This window comes from Grus americana, chromosome 3 (assembly GCF_028858705.1).
Source record: "Grus americana isolate bGruAme1 chromosome 3, bGruAme1.mat, whole genome shotgun sequence".
Lineage (NCBI taxonomy): Eukaryota > Metazoa > Chordata > Aves > Gruiformes > Gruidae > Grus > Grus americana.
The window spans coordinates 93,470,203-93,493,949 of record NC_072854.1 but is presented as its reverse complement, the minus strand read 5'-3'; the positions used below and the strand labels follow the sequence as shown (position 1 = coordinate 93,493,949).

Sequence of the window (23,747 nt, the reverse complement as noted above, 5' to 3'; positions counted from 1 at the left end):
AGAGTTTGATCTTAAACCACTGGAAAGTACAGAACTTACTGCATTGTAGGGTGATTGACTGACTACATGTTTTCAGAGGTACTAGACTTGTAACATTCTTGGGGAAAAAATAGCATCGTGTTAGATGGAAATCATGTTACACCTCTGTAAGAGTCCAGGAAACTTCTATGCACAGATCAGCAGAGGTAAGGATGCTTATACAGCTCCACAGTAGTTTCATTCCTTCTTGAAAAGGTCGCTCCCTTTGACCTGACAAGGAAAGGAGCAGAATTGGCAGGCTGGTGCAGAGCACCATGGAATTCCCACGTATTTCTGTCACAGCTTTCTGGAGATTTGAAAAAAAACAGATGACAGTGTAGGACCAAGATCGTGCAAAGAGGTTAATGATTTTTCAAGACCAGCCTGAAACACCTAAAAATAGCCTATTTTTTTTTAAAGCATGGAGCTTTCCTGGAAAATGGAAGCACCTCAAATATTTGTTATTTATGAAAATAACAGCAACGATCATACTATTGATGAGTAAGCTTGTTTGAAATGTTCAGATTTAGAGAAATATTTAAACATAAAAGAAAATGCAAAACATTTCTAAAAATAACTGGAGGGGGGTTAGTAAATTAAATCCTTTCTGCAAAAAATTGTCACTGTTTGTAATCCACTTTTGAACTCGGGAGAAAGGACAGATGCTGGTCGCTTTTTTCATTGACAAGAAGACACAGACAGTCCTAAAAATGAAGGTATAGTTTCTTCATGTGCATTCTTGATACTCAAAGGACTCTAAAATGTGAATAAGTTTCTGGAGGCTTGTGATGTACCTGGTCAGGTTCCTCAATGCACATCTTACAGATATGACTGTTTCTCCCTCATAGAATAGCTGAAACATCAGAGGATCTTCACAATTTTTTCTGTCTTAAAGACCACAGGAATATAAACATCAGTACATAGAGTCAGACAAGAAGTCCATCTGAACCTATACCCTATCTCCAAGTAATGGTCAGCTGCAGATGGTTAAGGAAAGCATATAAAAATACCATATATAGCCTGATCCTACCCCTGCTCAATCCTTTTAGTTGTTTAGGACTTGGAGATGGGAGTGCAGCCAGATTATCATGTTTAATAGCTACCAGTGGACCCATCCTCCAAGATTTTTCATCTCTTCCCACAGCTTTTTCTTGGGAGAAGGGAATTTTGCCATGTGATATTAAACCCTTGAAATGTATCCTTGCATGATTTCTTCACAATGAAATCCAACCTGGACTGTGCTCCTTGGCAGAAACATTCCTTCTTCCTTTTGCATGTGTGTGTTTGTGTATTTAATTTATGAAAATGTCCCAGGAACACATCTTCAGATCAGATCTTAAAAAGTTAAATTGGACCTGACCACTTTCTTCAAGGATGAACAGGGCACTGTGTAAATTTCCATCTCTTAAGACTTCATTGCTCATCAATTCAATTGTTTAAGCAGCTAAAAACATTGCCCCCCCAAACAACAAACAAAATATAAAGCCCTCCAAATCAGGTTTGTTCACTGCCTTGAATAATAAAAGCCATAACAGTAAAAATGAGTCCTTGTTTATGCCTCCTTAAAAAAAGTAACATACCAAGGATACAGAAGAGAGTTGTTGGGTCTCACAAATCAGCTTTGTCCCCAATTCAAAGAAGAGCTGGGCTGGCACATGCATTGCCTGAATTTAAGTCATCTCAGGACACAGTGAAGAGAAAAATATTCTTCAACAAAAACAAATGCGAACTTCAAAGCTCATGAGCAGATATATCAACTTCAGTGATTATTACTTTAAAGTCAGCAAAAGTGGGAAGTGAGCAAGCACTTGTTATTCAGGGAGGGAGCTTATTCCTCTCTTGCTGCCAAAGTTTTTCTCAGTTCCTCAGGGTTACCTCTATTTCCATTTGCACGCAGTCTAAACACATCCTTCTGATCTCTAGCTCCCTGTTCTGGAATTTCAGCAAGCCTTCTCCTCTCCTCCCTTTCTTGTCTACTTCCTTCTTTCCACCTTAAGTCTTTCTAATTCCTAACTCCAGAGAAACCTTATCACTGGTATAAGCCTGCCATACTCTCAGAATAACTTTTCTACTAAATCTAAAACCGATGAGCTTCTCACAGTCAGATTTTTTACTCCATGTTGTCCTAAGTCCCTCCTACCAGAAGACATTATCCAACACCATAGAGATCATCAGAGAAGCCAAAATCTGAAGTGTTGAAATACCACATGGAAAACAAATTGAAAATATAAATCTAACATGGAACATGAAGTTTGGGCAACATACAAATGGGACACGAAGCCTAAGGGAGGGAAAAGCCTATTTGACCATCATCAAGTACAGATTTAACACACAGTGCTAAGAAAGCTTGAGGCTGCACTACCAATAGTGCTGTTCAGCATGTGATGTGTTCATGGGCATGTGGCTATGTGGTTCTCAGCAAATTGAAGCAGGGCACATCCTGGACATGTCAAGAAAAACGGAATATGAGGACAGAACTGACATACCAAAGCTCATGGGAGCTTCTGGCAACATGGGGCACATTCCTCTGTGACTTCTACTGCTGTAGCAGTAGTAGCTCCACTGACCTTCAGAGAGTTACACTGCTGTAAAAAGTACGTTACAAGAATCAAATCCACTGTGTAGATTTCCCAAGTCAGTCAGCCAGCATTTCAAAAGTAGCTTATAATTTTGGCTGTTTCAGTTTTTGACTGTCTTGGTGCCTTAACAAGACACTAAAAATAAAGAGCCAAAATTACAGGTTACTTTGCACAATTTGGGCCTCAGTTTCTCTGGACCAAATCCTGATGCTACTTGAACTTACTTGTAATTGAAGCCTGGAATATTTCTTCAACAATATGGAGCTACAAAAAAACTTTCACTAGTACAGATGAGAGCAGACTTGCACTGTCTGTGCCTCAGGTCATTCATTACCAGTCTGAAGACACTGGGCCAAATCCTCAGCTGGAATGCATTTGTCATAGCTCCACTGGAGCCCCCATACCTATTTGCACTGGCTGAGAATCCAGCCCAATAAATTCCATTTAACTAAACTAATTTATCATAGCATTATGAAATTTAATACCTACACAGAGCTTGGAAGATAACAAGTCCTCAGCTTGATAATGAGTCGGAGTAGTGCCAAACAGAAGTAACTCCACTGTTAAGTGGAATTGCAGAAAAATGAGAAAGGAATCAAATCTCCTGTATGTTAGTAGAGTTAGCATGAGTCCTACTACTACCAGTTTTCTGCAAATGCCTCAGTTCAAAGGAGTGTGATATTAGGGAACACAACTGGTAAAATGGAAAAGCCATAAGAGACACCACTGTCAATCATCAGCACAACAAAAAGCACAGGAAAATACATGTAAACTCTTTCATCCAGCGAAAATCAGAGCAGTCAGCTTTCTTTTAATTTAGGAACATGCTGTGCTTGCCTGGGGGCTGCAGGGGCAGGGAAGAGAGAGAAGGTTAGATCTCCATAGGATTGACCGGGGTTTGAAAATTCGCAGCAATTAAAGTGCTGAGAGCCAAACCTCCCACGCATCCTTCCCCTAAGTGTCAGCAAATGGTGTCCCCTGATTGCTCAATTGCTAGGTCAGATGGCTGGCCTAGAGGGACTAGATGGGTTTCTGGGATTCCACTGGACCCTGGGGGAATTTTATGTCAACCAAGGCAGGTGGAGCAAAGCCAAACTATCTGGCAGATGCCATCATGACACTGTTCAAGTCTTGCTGTGCCTCCCTGCCAGTGAAATACAGTCAGTGCATGCCATGTCTGGACTTGGTAAGAAAAATTTTTGTGACTGATTTCAAGATGAACAGAGTGATCTCCATTACACATAAGGAGCACAACTAAAATAAACAGCAGCGATAGCAGCAGACAAGTGATACAGTGTGGTAAGGCCACTAGGATATCCAGAGAATTTGCTTACTCAGCTCTGTGAAACCATGAGACTGCACTTCGTAACACATAATATAGACTTTTAAAACCTCAGGGTTGCACTGTGATCGTCATAAGCTCCAACAGGGAATTGTTTTCTGTTTCACAAAGCAAAACTGAAAAGATGTCTGCCCTGGTTTTGTTTCTCTTGCTTCCAGGGTCAGTGTCCACCAGTAGAAGAACTAGCAATTTCCTGGCTGGTATAACCTCATCTAAACTCAAGGATGCTGAGTGATGACCCATGCATTCTGATGAGACACTAAATTTATCTCCTGCCAGATGAGTATCTCCTTCCCCATTCCTTGTCCCACCCCTCCACTCAGTGTGCAACTTTCCCCCTGAACCATGACTAACAGCCCACAAGGAACTTCTAGACTTGCAAACCCCTGCAGGTAGTGTCGCTCACTAGTGGGATGCTGAGCTGGAGGACAGAGAGAAGAATCGTGAGACAGAAAGGAAGCAGTTAGCTTAAACCACCCCAAATCTGGAATTATCTCCTCCTTAGTTCCTCTTCTCACCCTCTCAGCTTTCAGCACTTCTGTATATATTAGTTCTGTATTGCCCAATGCACTTCAGACAGACTAACTGCTGAACCAGGTAAAAGTGTCTGTGGCTCCCAGACACTTGTCTTGGCTGTGACAGCTCTCAAGCTTTTATTGAGGCATATAGGTTTCTAACAAGTTACTACTTTTCTTAAGGATTTTTCTTCTTCCACGTTGCCAGCCAATGTGATTAGGCTGTTGCTAAGAAAATAAAGCAGCTTCTTGGAAAATGAGCTGCTAGGCTACTGGAAACAAAATCTAAGAAGAAATAAATGGGGGAGAGGAAAAGGATTCTCATATGTCATGGTAAAGCAGCCCAGATCCCAAACTGATTCCTTCCAAGTCTGGAGACTTCACTTCCAAAATACATCCCTGCAGGATCTGGCTCTGAGAACACATGCTCCCTTACATGTGCAGTCAGTATGGTTGATTTTTCTCCAGCTCAGCCTAGCTTGCTTGGCATGGCATGGCATGGCATGGCATGGCATTCCTTAGTGGGGATTAGACCTTGAACATCTGCTCAGTAAAGGCTACCCCTATTACATTAGCCAGCATAGTGGTTACATCAACCTGCAGCTGCTTTCAGCACAGCTAACTAGACTTAATTTCATTTTGCAGGGCAGATCCCTGAAAAACTTCCTCCTCCCAATGCCCACCTTTCCTCCTTTACTTCCTTCGCCCTGCCCCAGCAACCCACTCTGCCACCCTCAAGAGGAAAAGTATGTGCAGATTTACTCCATTACTAAAACAACTCAGCCCAGGGAGCGCTGACTCGCAACAGCCTTCCTTGTGACTGCTTGTTGGCTGAAGCCAATTACTAACAGCACGGTGCATTATATTGTGCAATTCACATAGCTCCTGCTTCTCAGCCCAACTTTGTGTTTATGTTCAAGGGCGTCACCTCTCCTTCCAGCAATTGCACAGACCAGGCACCCTCTCACTGTCAAAGAGCTTTCTAAAGTTACAAGTGCTAGCTAAGTACATCAGCTTCACGCAGGAGGCATCAAACTCTTCCAACCACTTGGGGAAATGAGCTGTTTCTGACACCAGCCTCATTAGAGAAGATGCCAATGAGGAGGACAGCTGGGGAAGCAGCTGTCCCCAGAACTGCTCCCATCTGCTCCCATGGGGAATGAAGAAAGGGCATCCAGGTGTGGGGTGGGGAGGTAAGGCCAATTACATGAATGCAGCACTGAATTTTAATTGTAAATAAATACACCTGAGTGCCCTACTAAAAAAACACCTTCTGATGGAGTAGGCTTGGGAATCTCTGGACTGCTGAGATGAAGAAAAAAAAAAAAAAGAAAGAAAAATCAAGAATCACTAGCTTTCCTTGGGACTTGTACCATGTGTTTGCAGCAGTATCTCTGAAGGGTTTTCATAGGGAGATTCTCCTTGTAGTAGCTGTCTCCTTTATGTATGACTCTGCTACAGCTAGTTTTTGGATGTGAGAGATGCCTCTTTCCTCTGCAGAAGCAGTGGGTTCTTTGGAGAACCCTTAGTGTCAAGCTAGTACAGGCTCAAGGTGCTAAATTTGTCAGATTTAGTGAGCGACACCACATACTCATATTAGGATCTGTTATTGTCAGTAGTCTGGCAAACAGAGTGGGACAGGACTTCATTGTCAGGGAGCCAGGAAATTGCCTGTTGTCCTCATAAGGAAAGAGGAACTGCTTGCTGTGCAGTATGACAAGGGATTAAAGAGTTAAAAAAGAAATCCTGCATCGTGAAGTTTGCCTAAGGAAGTTGGGTTTTGCCTAGGGCTTATCTGGGATTTTGCTGTCCTGCTACCAGAACATGAAGGAGCTGAATTTCAGTTAATTTTGTAGTCTTCCAAAGATATGTCCTTCCCTCCCTCTCTCTCCTTCTCTGACCTCCCTCATCCCTGTCACCCCCCTCCACATACAGAAGAGTGCAAAAGCCAGCACCATCAGCCCCTCTGCATACCTTTGGGAGAAGCAATCAAGCTAAACCTGAATCCTGTGTGCTGCCAAGCTGGCTTCAGGATATTTCAGAGGAGAAAAAAAAGAAAAGAAAGATAAGCAGTACTTGCAGGGATTTGTTCTTGAAAACAAGCAAAAACATGAGAAGAGTTGTTGCAGCAGCTGCACTTACACTGTAGTGCCCGTGTCTCTGCGCAGTTCCTCCCTGCTCTGCAGTCTTGTAATCCACATAGAGAAATGCCTGTGCTGCTCCTCTTGCTGGCTGTGCTGTTGTAGTGAGACTGGAACTGCTGCTGTTTTCACTTTCAGACCAGTCTCTCTCTCCAAATCCTCTGACGTCAGACAGCCTCTAAGAGATATTTATGGAATGAACAATCTAAAAGTTTCTCTAGGTAGAGCCCAGATTGCAGTTTTTTGGGATTTGTAATTTTTACACTTTTGGATAGAAAACCCCTCCAAGCGGGGTCAGGGAGGAAATGGTGGAGAGCTACAGATGTGGTTGTGTAAGTCCCTGGCAAAAGATAATCCCTGTACTTTTCTGCTCGTGGTATATTATATCCACACCCAGGATGTAACTATCTGTCATGCAAGTCCCCATTTGGAAAGCGGTATTTTCCAGTCTCTCAGCTGTGCCTAAACAGTGTTTGAATCAAGCCTGGCAAAGCAGTCTTACACACATGCACACCCCTAGCCCACAGCCCACTGCTGTGTCCAGGCTTTGACTGGACTTAACTAAAACAGGAGTGAAACAGACCTTCCAAGCATCTTGCCCGCATCCTCTTTCAGTTTTGTGCTAACCCCTTCCAGCTGGAATGTTTTTCCGTGCATGTGGGCCAGCTTCTCTCCTTCAAAATACCTTCTAGAAGTGTCTCATCTCAGATGAATACTAGCTCAGAAAATTCATTTGATCTTTGATCTCTATTATGCTCTGCCTATTTGCATCCCCTTTTCTATTATTTCTTTGGTACTGCACAGTATGAACATTTCAACTGCTGTGAAAGCCACTTACAGTGTTACATAGAAAAGATGCTGGAGCAAAAACTGAAGCAGAAGTATTAGCATTAATGTTAAGCAGTACTTGTAAGAATGAAATGCTCTCATGGTATAATCCTGCTGAGGCAAGTGATGATAAATTTGGACTGATAAGACCTCTTTGTTTTGCATTTAGGAGCTGAGCTTGGCTATAAGCCTGTAAGTATCAGTAGTCCCATCTAAGAGATGAGGAAACAGGTCTGAAGGTGTAGTGATATACGTTGAAAGTCCTTGAGTGAGCCTTGCCTGATTACAGACAGACCTTTTTAAGAAGTTCAAAACTTATTCAACATTTTCTGGAGGAGTCTACAAATGTGCTGCTATTATAAGCAACTGTTATTTTTCTTTTATACCCCATCATTTCCATTTGTAAAAAGTTTTAAGAAGTACGTGTCTGGGTACCACTTTTGGAGATGCGAGTGCTATTTCAAAATGTAAAGCCAAGGTTCTTTTCTGTGCAACTTACTGGCAGAGCAAATTTATCATTTGGGGCTGTGTGGATTAGTTTTTTCATATACATATGCTTTCTCTCACCTTTGAGTATGAGCCAGGGCTCTTTGAAATCAATAAAAATCATCTGATCAACTTCAAAAGGCTCAAAATCAAGTTTGCACTGATAATTTTCTAATGGCAGCTAGCCCCATATATTGCCATATCATCACTATGACCAAAAGCCTTGAGAGAAATTCCAGAAGCAAATGGTGTCTTTCTGGAAAGATTTCCATCTTTATACTTAAAAGATAGGTCTAAGAATCTGGCAGATGCAGGAACAAGAAAATATTCCCAGCCTCAAAGCAGTATTCTGTCGAGCAAAGGAAGTAAAATGTTTTCATATATAATGAAAAATAATAAAAAGAACACAGTTTTGACAATGCAATGCAAGCATTGAACAAGTGGCATTGTTGTCGCCTCTGGCTATCAGATTTGCCACTTGTCTACTTAAGACCAACAAGGGTAATTCAGGGCATGAGTCCCCACCCTGCCATGCTGTGTACTATTCTTCTTGAAGATCAACTTTGGAGTTATGTTGCTACCTATTGGCAGCTTGTCCCATAGATATCCACAGGGAACTCCGAAGGGCAGAGTGACTCAGGGCTTCTCTGTAGGATACCAGAGCTGTTCCTTATGGGTAGTTCCACCTCCCTGCAGCTTTCATTGACTCAGCTCCTGTGGTTAATAAACTCTCTAAAGCACAGTAAAGGCTCCTGGAGTTTGCTGAAGATGAGATGGCTATCCATGACTCTTGCTTTCTCTGTTTAATTTATAGGGTTATATTACATTTTCTCCCTAGAGAGTGGAAAAGAAGGAATGTGGAAATCCTGACTATCACACAGAAGTAAAGCATGAATAACTTCAGCCTGTCTTACCATGTGACCCAAGCACAAATGGGATTTCTCTATTTCAAAAGACTGCAGCAAGACTGAAATGCCAAGAGACCGAAATGCTCTGTTTACCCATACATGATACGGACCATTACAGTGAAAGCTGCTATTCACCTGTATCCAGTAGCACATTTCATTTCTGTCCTGAAGGGATGTGCCTCTTAACACGTAGTTGTTAAGGTAGAAACATCCATCCCATCAGAAGTCCCACAACATTCCAGTTACTGTGGATTAAGACAGTATCTCTATGAACCTGTTGCATTTCTTTATGGAAATGAAAGGAAGAATAGCCAGTTCTATTGTTGTATATTCATAACCTTTGCACTGAATCACACAAGACTCACTTCCACAAGATGCAACAGGAGCCTTTTTAGATTCCATCTGCAGACAATCTGTACTCCTGTTTCCTATATAGGAGAACCCTTTCCATTGAACTGGGAGTGTGCATGTGGGAGCACAATTTATGCCACTTTAAACATTATTTAAAACAGTACTTCTCCCAAAAGATACTAGAGGCAGGCACTTTTGGAGGGTGAAAACCAACTTTGTGCACTGGATCAACAGAAGCATAGGCATTGCTTAGCCCTAAAAAAGACAACAGAGTGAGACCCTCTGCATCACTAGTGCATGACTGACAGAACAAGAAAGCATGTGTCCCTCAGATCCAAACCAGTCTCAATACATGTTCACATGAGCAACTAGAGCAGTCCATTTGTCACTCCTTTAGTGCTACATAACAAAATAATAAACCAAAGGAAATGAAACCATATTAAAATACTATTCTTGCTTCCATAGTGGAACAGACCATTTAGCGCTCTAGTCTAGTACACTGCCTCAAGCAGTGGTTAGATACCTGATGATTCAGAGCATGAAGAATGGAAAACACACTATATCCAGCCAGTTGTGGGCTGGAATATTACATAAGAACTGGGGGGTAAAGAAGGAAGAGAAATTCTTTCTTGAACCCCACAGTTGATCAGTTTACACCCTGAAGCATGAGGTTGTTTCAGATGCTGAGTTTTTTTCCTTTGCACGGGTATTGCTATGGATGTTATTTTTGCATATATTTCAGATTTGGGAACCTGCCAGGTTTTCTTCCAATCTACTGAAGTCAGGAAATGCAAAGTATGGCATATGTTCAAAAGAATAGCACACACCAAAGCATGCAGAGAGTTCTATCTTTGTCCTCAGATGCACACAGCCTTGGCCATAGTGTTTAATTCCACCCGGTGATTTTCCTTTCATTTTGCATGACAGAATCCTATTCTCTGTGTACTTTTGGCCTCCAGATTTAATTCTCCACTGCACTGACCAGAGTGAAATCATTTAGAGATCTCCTAGATGTCTTCATTTCCAAGGCCTGAAGCAGTATCATGGCTTACCAGGTGCTAGTAAACAGTTTAAGCAATGGGAAGGGAAGCTGGTGATGTCCTGCAGGTGCACGTGTGCCAGCAAGAAGGATCATTCTAAGACACTGCCACAGCTACCTTTGTCCCACGCAAGGGATTATATTCTGTATATCAGGAAAGGGGGAAGGAAACAGTTTCTGGGGCTGTACCACAGTGTACCTGAGATGTCTCTTTAGCCACACAGGATTGTGCAGAGGATGGTAGGTGTCTGAGTATCATAATTAATGCACAGCACTGGATAAACTTGTATTTACAGCTGGGCAATGAAGTGACAGCACTTTTAAACTCAGTTTCCTCCAGTATCAAAGTCAACAAAAAGTGAGAATCAGGGGAGAATGAGGCTCACACAACTGAAGGAGTGCTTCCGATTAAAAGAAGTTAGAGCATGTTAGTGTTAGAGTAAGACTTACAAAGGCACCACCTCTGCAGCACAGTGCAACAGAACTCAGACTGAGGGACAGACTGAATTCCCCAAACTAAATTTAGCAACAGTCTTAGCCTTGATGGACAGTACTCATACATGGGGGTAGACAGAAGGCAGTATGAGCTGAAAACACCCTGCCTCCACCGCTGGCAGAAGAAGAGGCAGGAAACAGTGAGCTGTGTCCCACACAGGGAGTTGTGGCTAGGCTCTGACTCCTTTGCAGCAGTCAACTACACCAAAGAGAATTGAGTAGGCCAGACTATTTGGACAGTTGTAAATGGAAATTGTTCTGCAGATATATAATATCAGAATTAAACAACATTTTTGTACTATATCACAGCCCAACTAGCTATTCCCAGAGCTAACTTAGATTCATTTTGTTTTCCACCAAAAACTATATAGCGAATTCAGGTTAACCAGGGTCCTTTGAGAGCTCTGTGGGACAACAGTTTCTTGGCTTCCTTCACACACATACTGGATTGACAACTGTTAAAGCACAGATACTTCAAAGAAGCCAGAGACACCACTTGGGGGAAAAGAACGTACACACACAGTAGACAACCATGTAGACAGAAATGCCACCGAAGATATACCATATTAACAGCAATCATCATGTGTTACAAAACATCAGGGGACCCTGGGTTGGAAGAAGAGTTAAATTATGTGGACTGTATCAAATTTAAGTCTTGACTGGCATAACATTTTTCTTTTCTTTCTTACACATTCTCACTTCTTGCAAAAGATTTATTTTTAAAAGACTTCAGGAAGCCAAGAGAGCCTATTAGACTAGCAATTATCCTGAGTCACTTCCTACAATGGTTTAAAACAACTTTTTAGAAAATCTCTTCTGTGGGCATGGATGCAAGTACATCAGTGGCCCACAGCGTTGATCCAGTAAACCTGAAAGGAGTAATGATCTACAGCTAACTACATTACAATTTTAATAACATTGAAAGAATACCAAGGTTGGAAAATGAAATGTTGGAAAATGACAGATATCAAACACATGATATGGATAAACAAATGATAAACACATGATAGTGGATAAACAAAATGTGAGCACACAGTCAGAGCTGGTGCTGTAATTTTGGCACTTCCACGCTTTTACGTGCTTTGGTTTACCAATGCTTATGCTCTTTGCTGCTGTTCTTTCAATATTATTTGCTAATTAAAGAAAAAAAAAAGTACCAGTGTCTGAAGTAGACCAATCAAAGCAATGAGACACTGAACAGCTATGACTGTCCTTAGAAAAAGAGACAAGCGCTACTTCCATATTATTTTCACAAACACTACACAGAATTGAGACTCAAGTCCCATGAATACAAAGATTGGCAAATGAGCTTTGTAGCCTCTTTAAGAGAGGAGACAGCTGTGAAGAGGTATCTTGCAGGTAACTACAAATACTGACCTTGCTGAAGACGCTGAGAGTGGGACTGTGTCAAAGGAATGAGCCCACAGCTGAGTGGATCGATCTGAGTTTGGACTCTTTTGTCTCATTGTCTTTAAACAGCAGCTGGTGCAGAGACCAGAACTGAGCAGAGGAAGCTTAAAAGAACTTGAACCATACAGAAGAAACCAGGGAGGCTTAAAATCGTCTCTGGAGTACAAGATGGAAAAGAGGTACCTCACTAGGGTAAGTGCAGGGTTATATTACGTAGTGGGAGGGCTATTGTGTTTCACACAATAAAAACCCATCCAAAAGGTCACTAAAACCCGATGACCTGAAAAGTCTAAAAAAGAAACCAGAATAACAATTCGTATATGTCTAAACCTACTGATCTCCTGAATCCCCAAATGTGTTCCTTTAGGATCCCAAAGCAGTTTGAAATAAACAAAGTTGGGATGCTTACCATATTCTAAGACCAAAGTACAACATATTGTCAAATGTGCTCTGAATTTGTTCCTGCACTTTTTTCTTTTTTTTTTTTTTTTCTTTTTCCAAATTAATTTAGCAGATCCAGGAAGGTGTAACAATTTAATTACATTTGGATCAACTTAGTCAAGACATGAAAGTGGCAGTGTATGTAAAACACATACATACTTTTTAGTCTCTTTTTGACAGAATTCTTCCTTTCTCTGGGCCTGTTTCATCTGCAAAATGCAAATTACAGAATTGAGTGTTTGACATGGATGCTGTGAGGTTAATCTCACTCCTCTTTGTAAAGATCTGTGAGCTCCTTAGGCTGGAAAAACTGAAGAACAACAAATTTATTCAGTGTTTGTGTCTCTGATACACAAGTGCGTATGAGGTGTTGAAGAATAATCTTACATGAAGATGCTCCTTGCTTTATCCTTCTCTGTTCTTGGAATACCTGATTTGATAGGGTTTCAGAAAATTTGTTTCATATGGGTTAAAGACAACAACCAAGCAATTATTTCTGATGATTGTGCTTGTCTTCCTGAATACTTTGATAGCAGGAAAATTCTTTTAAGTAATACAAGGAAATGGCTAATACTTTTCTGCGAGCATGTCATGTCACGTCATGTTAAACTAACATAAGTTACATGGAATTAGCTTACAGAAGAGAGAAAATCACTGCTATGGACATAATTACATAAATCTTTGTACACTTTTCTGATTTGGGATGCCAAATGTACTGTTTCTTAGGAGAGGAAAAATGCATACTCAAGGCAAGTGTCAGAAAACAGTCAAGTGGATGCACAAAATATAAGATGCTTCTTTCCAGAGTCTACACTTATTTAAACAGTTCTCAAATATACAAGTGGAGAAGGCAGTAACAGTGAATCCCACTCATCTCTCTCAATAAATTTCCAAAATTCAGAAGTCCTTGTTTTGCTTTAAGGAGGAAAGGGCTGTGAGGTTGTGAACAGCTTAGTCAAGCTCTCTACACTTCTCTGCACATTCCACAACAGCTGTTATGAAGTTCTTCCTGCAGGACTTCTACACAGTGAGAATGAAATGCTGGTGCAGGGCCACTGAATATGGAAATTTCTGGATCTACTGGTACAAATTCACATGCAGACAGACAAGCTGAAACGCTGCAGCACAGATACCCCGTACTATTCTCAAAAAAAGATGACATTGAATTTAGTCTTCTGGAAAAAAAAAAAATCATCACTTATTTCCATTCTCAGAAGTATTTTTATGTCAACACAGAGAGTTTAATGGATAAGAACTTTGCTTTCATGGTTGAAGGAGCACTGTCTGGCTCAGGATTGTTTTTAACAGCAAGTTACCTGATGCTACCAGATATAAACAACAAAAAAGCAAATGTTTCATCATCAAACATTAATACCTTAGGGTTGGCAAATTGTATAGATAGATGTATCTTGTTTGATTAATATTTTATTGAAGAATTAAGATGCTAAAATGGAAGGATGCCAGAGGCAGAGACATAAGCAGTACCACCAGTGATCAGGGCAAGGCTTGAGTAAAGGACAGATATAGATAGCGCTGTAAGGGTACCGCCTTCAGGGTTAAGAGGATCATTAGAGGCTTCACTGGCTAATCTCAGGGACTCCAAAGTATGAGATGGGAGAAAGAAAAAGGTAGGGCTGGAAACAGTTCAGGCAAGGGGGTAAAAAGTGCCCTGTCTGAGCAGGCAGAAAAACAATTTAGGAGGAAGATTCTGGGACACAGTTATGAAGCAAAAAGGGACTGTCTGGGTTCCCTTCTATATGTAATTGGTACGGCATTCCACAGATCGAGTTCATGTGGGAGTCTTCAGCAAGTGTGAATTATAAAGCCTTCACTCTCAAGGAAATTGATTATGGCCATCTGTGGAACTGGTTATACCTTACTTAGACATAAGCAGGATTTAGTAGCAATCAAATGGCAAACTGATATATTCTCAAGAGGACTTTTTGGGGGGTGTATTTGCTCTGTATTTTGATCCTTGTTTAATGAAAACACAAGTTGCTCATAAGAGAAATGCTCAAAGCATCTGAAAACTCAGTGGTCTATAGGTGACATACATATAATCACGCAATATAATGTTAATTGCATTATAAGAATGATAGTATTATAAAAATACAATAATATTATATGGTTGGAGGCAAAAGGCATTTTCTAAAGCCTTAAACATATGATAAGATAAAAAATATACCAGCTTAAAGGTAGGAAGGGGCCTACAGCGAACCTGCAGCAAGAGACTGTATTCATTGTGCAAGGACTGCTGAGCAGTGAACCACAATTAACAAATTAGCAAGTAAGTACTGGCATGGATGCCTGGCTTCCTTGAAAAAAATGGATGAAGACACTTTTGCTTCTTTCTCATCTTTGAAACCTGATGCAAACTGCTCTGTATTACACCCAGACACAGTAGCCTTCTGAAGACCTTCCAGAAGCACAGGACCACTGGAGTGCAGTAATGCCTGTAAGCAGTAGAGGGGATCACAGGTGAGTGGCTTCCTTCATGTAGAATCAAGCCCTCTGAGGATAATTAACTTATCTGAGAGACTAGTCATGAGCATCCTCAGAAACTCGGGAATGTAAGAGCAATCCAAATGCAGGAGAATAATTAGGCCTTGGTGAACAAAGTATTTTGTGAAACTTTGTGCTGGCAGAAGAGCACAAAGCAGCTAACTGGGGCAAGAATATGTTTTTGGCAACAAATAGTTTGACCAGCTTCTTTTCTTCACACTGGTGTTACAAGTCTGATTTTGTTAATATCTGTAAATCTCTTTGAGATCTTCCAATGGAAATTACTATTCAAGTTTTAAAAAAATATTATATAAAGCAAAAGTTACAGTGCCAGAATATATACAATGAATCTATGGGAAATAATCATTCTTCCATGTTTCAAGAATTGTTTGACAAGTTCTTAAATTATTTCTCTGGGAACTGGTCTGGCTTAAATGTGTTTATCCTTTGCCTTTTGTTAGCTCATGGTTGCATTTACTGTCCATTAATAATTGATGAACACAACAGCCTAAGGTACTTGATTCTTTTATGAACTGTAGATAATTCCACATTTCAGTCCTACATACATCAACAGCATAGGGAAAAATGGAATGTGGCAAGAAGCCCAGGAAAAGGCAAATTGAGTTGGACTGGGAATTAGCTGGAAGGATAATAATCCTGCAAGCCAATATTCATTAAGTAATTTTATGTGCAGTGGAAGAAAATTATGATACACACTTGGCACCTGGAGACTTTAAAATGTTAAGAAAAATATTTCAATAACTGTACAAATCGGTTAACAATTGTGATACAAAACAATTATTTCTAAGGTGCCTCATGCCAACATGATTCACTTTTACTCAGTGTTACTCTGAAGCTCCAATAAGTAATCTAAAGAATTGCTTATCAGACAGTCTAGCTGTTTTCTGAGATGTTATACAATCCTTCCTACCATTTTTTATTTTGCAGCCATCATTTGGACTACATCCGAATCACATTCACTTCAACAATGTGGGATTAAGCTTCTGGAGGTGCTTTAGCATACACTAGGGCCTAGGTAAGGCTTATGAGGGCATGCAAAAACATTACAACTGTAAAACAAGAATTTAAAATGTTCAATAACTAATAATAAAAGCACTTAAAAACCAGTGTACTTAATCTGCTCTTCTGGATTAAATTCATGTCTGTTCCTAAACTATTTAAACCGAGCCAAAATAACACTACCCCTTTCCAAGGCAGGATGGCTAAGTCCTTCTGCAGCTTGTGATTTGCACCAAACTGTATGTTTTACTTGTGCAACTTTTCTGACAAACCGTTTAATGGATACTGCAAATAATATGAGCTCCATTGAAAGGTAAATGTTATATCCCTAGTAACAATTTAGTTTGTTAAACTAGCCTTGTAATTCACCTATAAGGAGAGTTTCTTTCTCTTCAGATCACTTAAATCATTCTCTCAAGAGACTATTGGAGTATCCCATTCAACACTGATTGATCCTACTGCATATATCCAGATTTCTGTTCATTAGTGAAAATGTTATTATTTACCTGAAAGTAGGCATAGACAGGGATTTGGTTTTGTTTCTTTTTCAAGTAGCATTTCTTGTTCATGCATCTCAGTGGATCAAACTTGACCTCTGTAAATACAAAAATTTTTGTAGGGGGTCCTTACACATCTAACTAGATTTATACAATTGGAAAAGTGGTTTTTTTCTTAGTTCAAAAAATTATAGCTTCTTCAATGACAGTAACTGTTAACAATCTTATCTGTTGTGTTAAAACAAGTATCTATGTGCCAGTAATTTGCAAGGAAATATATGTTTTGAAGAAAATCTCAAAAATCTCACAGATGAATCCTCTAGGTGATCCTGCTTTAGCCGGGGGGTTGGACTAGATGATCTCCAGAGGTCCCCTCTAACCCCTACCATTCTGTGATTCTGTAATTGATGCACTGCTGAAACTCGTTATTCATGGAGGCAATCTGATATACATATTGACCTATGTTTTCAAATCTCATATCTCATACTTGGTGTTTATTAACTTTGGAAAAATCTGACTGGAGTGTGCACAAACCACTGCCCTCTCCTGGGGGTTGCAGAACAATGCAAACTTAAGTAGAAACTTCAGAGCTCCTGATTTTGTTACAGTATCTCCACTAAAAGATACAATAACACATTAATAATAACTTAACATGAACAAACGCTTCTGATATGTATTAGTCTGTCAAATTATCTCCAAGGTCTTTAGGAACCTCACTTTCTGAAACAAGGATCCACAGTGTATAGAGTGTTGTTGAATTTATAACTCACCGTCTTGGTTATAAACTACACGTGAAAGATCAAAATTCTTGACAGTGCTTACAGTAAGACTTTTGATTCAGTGAAGAAATAATGGAGATAAAGTGCAGTATAGTTATTAACTTAGAAAAGAGGGTTTATTCTATTTTCAACTTTGGCCAATTTACTTTATCTCTGTGTTCTTCAGTCATACATGAAAAACAGGTAAAGCACATATTGTTGCTTGTGCTTGTAATCTTAGAGTCCTAGATTCAGTCTTAATTTGAAGAGGATTTAATTCCAAATGCAAGAGAACTGAAACTCACTAATTCATTACATGCTTGGGGATTCTTAAGTGAAAGATGCTAGGAAAGTCTAAACGATGACCAAATACATAATCCATGGCCAAGATAGAGATGCAAGAGCAACACTGGGTAAAAGTTACATTTTAATACAGTGACTCAGACAGGAAGTATGCCTCTTGACATTGGCAAATAACTGATGTCTGCAGTCCCTGGATACCAACCCTTACCCATTTATAAGATTTCTCCACTGTAGACGCACAACATCAGCATGTGACAAAATCACCTAGCCTTAAATGCATCTGGCATTTGAGACTTGAATGAACAATAGTGCTTAAATAAGGACTATTCTATTTGGTTTCAAACAGTTCAAGAGCGTTTCTTAATTTTATATTGCTTTGATGTTAGTCTCCTACAAGTGTGGGGGTTTTGGTTTTTGTTTGGTTTTTTTTTTCTTTTTTGTTAGTTTGGAAATACTACTTTCTGTAGCTATTGGGATTCCGTATGCTTCAGTAACAGCACGCATATATCCCACCTATGCACAAAATTATACAGGGGAAAAACAGCATTCAAAACCTAAGTCTGGGAAAACCAGCTACTTTGCAAATGATAGCACATGAACACAGCTGCACTGATTTGTGTGTTGTCCTGTTTGTCCCGTGTTTACAACAGTATGCAAATACATGGAAAATTATTGGGAAGGTTGGTCTTGGTCTGTTAAGGTATTCAGTGGCTTGCTACTGAGGGCATCATTTTTTCTGGCTTCACTGCAGGCTGTGCTTGCACAATTGAACACATTGCTCAACTTCTCCATGTCTTAATTTTCTCCTCTAAGAAAAAGGCATGTACCAACTCTGCAGCTAAACGTGTTAATCTCTGGCATGCCTGACTGGAGTGTATTATTATATCCACACTGAAGCACCAGTGAGCCTGTGTAAGTACGTATGTATGCTCATTATGGCAGCTTCTTGAGATCAGCGTACCCAGGAAGTATAATTTCCCTAGGTTGTAACTATGCTATGCTACTTAGATTATGATGCAAACTTTTGCTTCCTCATAGATGGCCTTCTCTTCTTGCACAACTCCCTTTATCTTATTGTAGATACAAAAGTTTCTCACCTGCTCATCTACTTAAGTACTTGTCATCCCATCCTAATCAACCTTCTGATGAGATCCACTATTATCAATCTGTATTTTTCTTAATTACTCAGTCTCCCATGTCTCTTCACTCTCCCCACAGTAACACACTTCAGTCATTCCATCCAAATAAATAGGCAGAACAAAAAGCCCTCAATTAGTCTGCTACCTTTGTTTTCCTTTGCCTCCAAAGTAATATTTCATTTTCCTCTCCCCTTTTCATTTTTACATTACCTAAACCATGCAGCTTTCTTTTACTGGCTGGAGTTCTCCTTTATACTTATATTCTAGAGCTTCCTTCAATAAACCTCCCTGCACCATGCCCTCTATTTTCACTTAAGGATAATTGTGAAACTGAGATCCAGGATTTTATGTTTACCCTTTTGAACTACAAAACTTAATTTTACTCCATGGCTGTAATCACCTTCCATCACATTGTTGTATTTTCCTCCTACCTAGCCCCAATGAATGAAATCCTCCTTCTCCTCCACACCCCACACAGAGTGTCAGAATGCTGTTACTAATATCATCCTTTCAGTTATCACTCAGATTATGCTGCAGGTAATTGTGCCTCCTTCAGTAACTCTCCCTTCTTTATTTCATTACTTTGTTTGTCTTTAAGGTCCTTGTCCATCTGTAATACCTTATTCATGACCAAGTTGCAGATAGGTTTCTGACCATGATCAATCAATAGTATCAGCTTCACGTTACACTGTCAAACCAATCTTTCCCTGCTTTCTGCTATGCTAGTTTTCCTTCCCAAAAAGAGCTCTTCACAAAAATCTGTAACTTAAAATAACTGTCTTTAAATCCTTTTTACGGTAATGTCTGTACAACACCTTGATAGGAGAATCCTAGCCTCTCACTACTGTGCTAATATTATCTATGTTATTTCCTTTTATTTTCTTCTTTTTCTGCATTGCCTCCTGTCCTAAACTTGGATAGAAAGAGCTGTCTGGTACAGGGATATTTCTCTTTTTTTTTTTTTTTTAATTTTACTCCAAATTTACACAGTGGTCAACAAAAACCTTCTAATCCATGACTTCAATTTCTAAGATTTATTATAAATCAATGATGATTATTAATTATGTTTCATGATGTTCCGTTGAAGCTGATGGGATTGTAATCCTCTTCAAACAAGAGCATACACATACTAGTTATACAATGACTATAAATTATACTACTATAATTATTTTTTGAGAAGAACTGAACACAAGAATCTAAATTTCTTACCAGTTTTCAGATCAGAAAACCTACAACCCCACAACCTTTTCTACTCATGTTCACCTAGCATTTTATCTGTCCCTTGGTCAGAGACAAATGAATAACAGGCTTTGGAAGGTTTCATGACAAAATAACGAATAAGAAAAACTATAATGCTAAAGATGAATGTGGGAGGAAGGTAGAGAAAATTATGAAGACAACATCAGCATTGCATTAGAAATATGTTAATGTCTCATACTAACACTTCTCACGTAGTTTGCAACAAAGGATGCAGTTTACCATTTAGAAGATGAAAAAAAAAAACAACCCCCAAAAAAACCAACTACTTGGAAAAAGGATTTGTTGCCTGTTGCAGTCAGAGTCCTGAGGATCCCTAAATTTCTCCATGGAATTTTCATTTACTCTAAAACAAACAAATAAATAAATATATATATATATAAAAAATCATAGAAAGGTTTGGGTTGGAAGGGACCTTAAAGATCATCTAGTTCTAATCCCCCTGCCACAGGCAGGGACACCCTCCACTAGACCACGCTGCCCAAAGCCTCATCCAACCTGGTCTTAAACACTTCCAGGGATGGGGCCTCCACAACCTCTCTGGGCAACCTGTTCCAGTGCCTCACCACCCTCACGGTAAACAATTTCTTCCTTATATCCGATCTAAATCGACCCTCCTTCAGCTTAAACCCATTACCCCTTGTCCTGTCACTACACTCCCTGATAAACAGTCCCTCTCCAGCTTTCCTGTAGGCCCCTTCAGGTACTGGTAAGCCACAATTAGATCTCCCTGGAGCCTTCTCTTCTCCAGGCTGAACAACCCCAACTCTCTCAGCCTGTCCTCATAGGAGAGGTGCTCCATCCCTCCCATCAGTTTCGTGGCCCTCCTCTGGACTCGCTCCAACAGCTCCATGTCTCTCCTGTACTGGGGCCCCCAGAGCTGGATGCAGTACTCCAGGTGGGGTCTTGCAAGAGCAGAGTAGAGGGGCAGGATCACCTCCCTCGACCTGCTGGTCACGCCTCTTTTGATGCAGCCCAGGACACGGTTGGCTTTCTGGGCTGCAAGTGCACACTGCCGGCTCATGTTGAGCTTCTCATCAACCAACACCCCCAAGTCCTTCTCCTCGGGGCTGCTTTCAATCCATTCCTCGCCCAGCCTATAGCCGTGCTTGGGATTGCGCCGACCCACGTGCAGGACCTTGCACTTGGCCTTGTTGAACTTCATGGGGTTCGCACGGGCCCACCTCTCCAGCCTGTCAAGGTCCCTCTGGATGGCATCCCTTCCCTCCAGCGTGTCGACCACACCACACAGCTTGGTGTCGTCGGCAAACTTGCTGAGGGCGCGCTCGATCCCACTGTCCATGTCGCCGACAAAGATGTTAAACAGTGCTGGTCCCAGTACCGACCCCTGAGGAATGCCACTCCTCGCCGTTCTCCGCTTGGATGTTGAGCCGTTGACCATAACTCTTTGAGTGCAACCATCCAGCCAATTCCTTATCCACCGAGTGGCCCATCCATCGAATCCATGTCTCTCCAATTTAGAGACAAGGATGTCGTGCGGGACAGTGTCAAATGCCTTGCACGAGTCCAGGTAGATGACAGCAGTTGCCCTTCCTCTATCCACCGACGCTGTCACCCCATCATAGAAGGCCACCAAATTTGTCAGGCACGATTTGCCCTTAGTGAAGCCGTTTTGACTGTCACCAATCACCTCCTTATCTTCCATGTGCCTGAGCATAGTCTCCAGGAGGGTCTGCTCCATAATCTTGCCAGGCACGGAGGTGAGACTGACCAGCCTGTAGTTCCCTGGGTCTTCCTTTTTTCCTTTCTTAAAAATGGGGGTTTTGTTCCCTCTCTTCCAGTCGGCGGGAACTTCGCCAGCCTGCCAGAACTTCTCAAGTATGATGGCGAGTGGCCTGGCCACTTCATCCGCCAGTTCCCTCAAGACCCGCCGATGCATCTCATCAGGTCCCATGGACTTGTGCACCTTCAGGTTCCTTAGATATTCTCGAACCTGATCTTCTCCTACAGTGGGCGGTTCTGCATTCTCCCAGTCCCTGCCTTCTGTGACCTGGGCAGTGTGGCTCAAGCATTTGCCAGTGAAGACTGAGGCAAAGAAGTCATTGAACACCTCAGCCTTCTCCATATCCTGGGTAACCAGGTCACCCGTTTCATTCTGGAGGGGACCCACATTTTCCCTCGTCCTCCTCTTATCGCTAACATACCTATAGAAGCTTTTCTTCTTGTCCTTGACATCCCTGGCCAGGCTAATTTCTGTCAGGGCTTTGGCTTTCCTAACCTGATCCCTGTCTGCTTGGACAGTTTGTCTGTATTTCTCCCAGGCTACCTGCCCTTGCTTCCACCCATATATACATATATATGCTTACATGTATACATATACATGCTTACCTGTATACATATACTTAAGCCTTCAGGAGGATATTTTAAGATTTTCTGTCTTGGCTGCGTCTACCGAGACATACATTTTTTAGGAAACATACAAATGCGTTTGGTGAGAATGTTAGAACAGCAGTGAAATTTTAAGGTACTTTCCAAATGTGACTCTAACATACATGAAGATGTAGCACTGTTTTCTAAGAAATGGATTGTAGCAGTGGCCTAAAAGACAGAAACATCTCTGCTTTTCTCATACGGCTGAACTATTAAAAGCTGAACAAGGCAGTTTACATGAATTTATATTTTAATACTGAACACATAAGCAGAAAAAACAGGCTATAGGGCTTTGGGATGATATCTGAAATATTAAAAAATATTGCCACAACTTTTACACGTTCCATTCAAATACAGAAACAAAAGTTTCTATATTACCGCACCTTTTAAAAAATAAAGGTTGTACTCTTTCCTGGCAGAGCTCATATAACATACACAACAGATACTATACATAAATTTAGGCCAAGTTTCAGATCTCAAGTTCTGGTCATTTAAGAAGGGTTTCTGATCATGTAGAAGATACACATTTGGCACTAATGTTTCCGGGAGTTGGATGATGAGACACACTCAGACTTTGGCAAGAGTTTTGGCCCTTCATCCTGTCCAGTTGATCTATGGAAAGATTTTAACGTTCTAACTTCTAATCATTATCTCAGCCAAATGGCATGATAGTTGCCAAGAATAAGTAAAGTCTATGAAAAGTAAAACTTTGGAAAAAAAAAGAAAGGACTTGAATGTTTGGGCCATTATAAAACTTACAAGGTTGTTTATTTGGAAGCATATTAAGTTGCTAGGTGACATAATGGAGCACAAGTCCTTGAACTGCCAGCACCAGTATAGAACATAACCCATGTAATTTTTTTAATCAGAAGAAAACTACAACGGTAAAGGCAGACAATTAGTTGTGATGTTGTAACTATTAATTCAGAACGCAACGGCTGACCTTTTTAAAACATGTAATTGCCAGATCCTGTAACTCATTTAATCACATAATTGTTTCAAGCCTATAGGTTGCTCGTGTTCTATGGTGCACTTTCTCAAATACTGGAGCAGAAGAAAGTTTGACACTTATCTCTCTGAGGTTCAGCATAAATGCAAATGCTGAAAATTCTTCAAGTACAAGGTGATTTCCCTGGGAAGAGAGAAAGAAGACTCTAAACACAGTAAATTCAAAGCAAACCAAAACTTTTCAGGCCTCCAGCATAAGATGCAATCTCTAGACTGGTACATTATCCAGAACAGTTTGCTGTCACCTTCAAGCTCCATTTTCCAAGACTTTCTTCAAAGCTGCAGGAAATACAAATGCTGAAAACAGTTCTTTTTGCTT

General features: G+C 40.6%; 1 protein-coding gene across 1 annotated transcript in view; it reads right to left on the bottom strand.

The window, feature by feature from the left end:
• DAAM2 (dishevelled associated activator of morphogenesis 2) overlaps positions 1–6,746 on the bottom strand; it is a 209,868-nt gene extending 203,122 nt beyond the window's left edge. The window contains exon 1 of the mRNA XM_054819166.1: positions 6,597–6,746. The gene's annotated coding sequence lies outside the window, so the exon portion shown is untranslated. The remainder of the gene's footprint in view (positions 1–6,596) is intronic.
• Between the last annotated feature and the right edge of the window lie 17,001 nt (positions 6,747–23,747).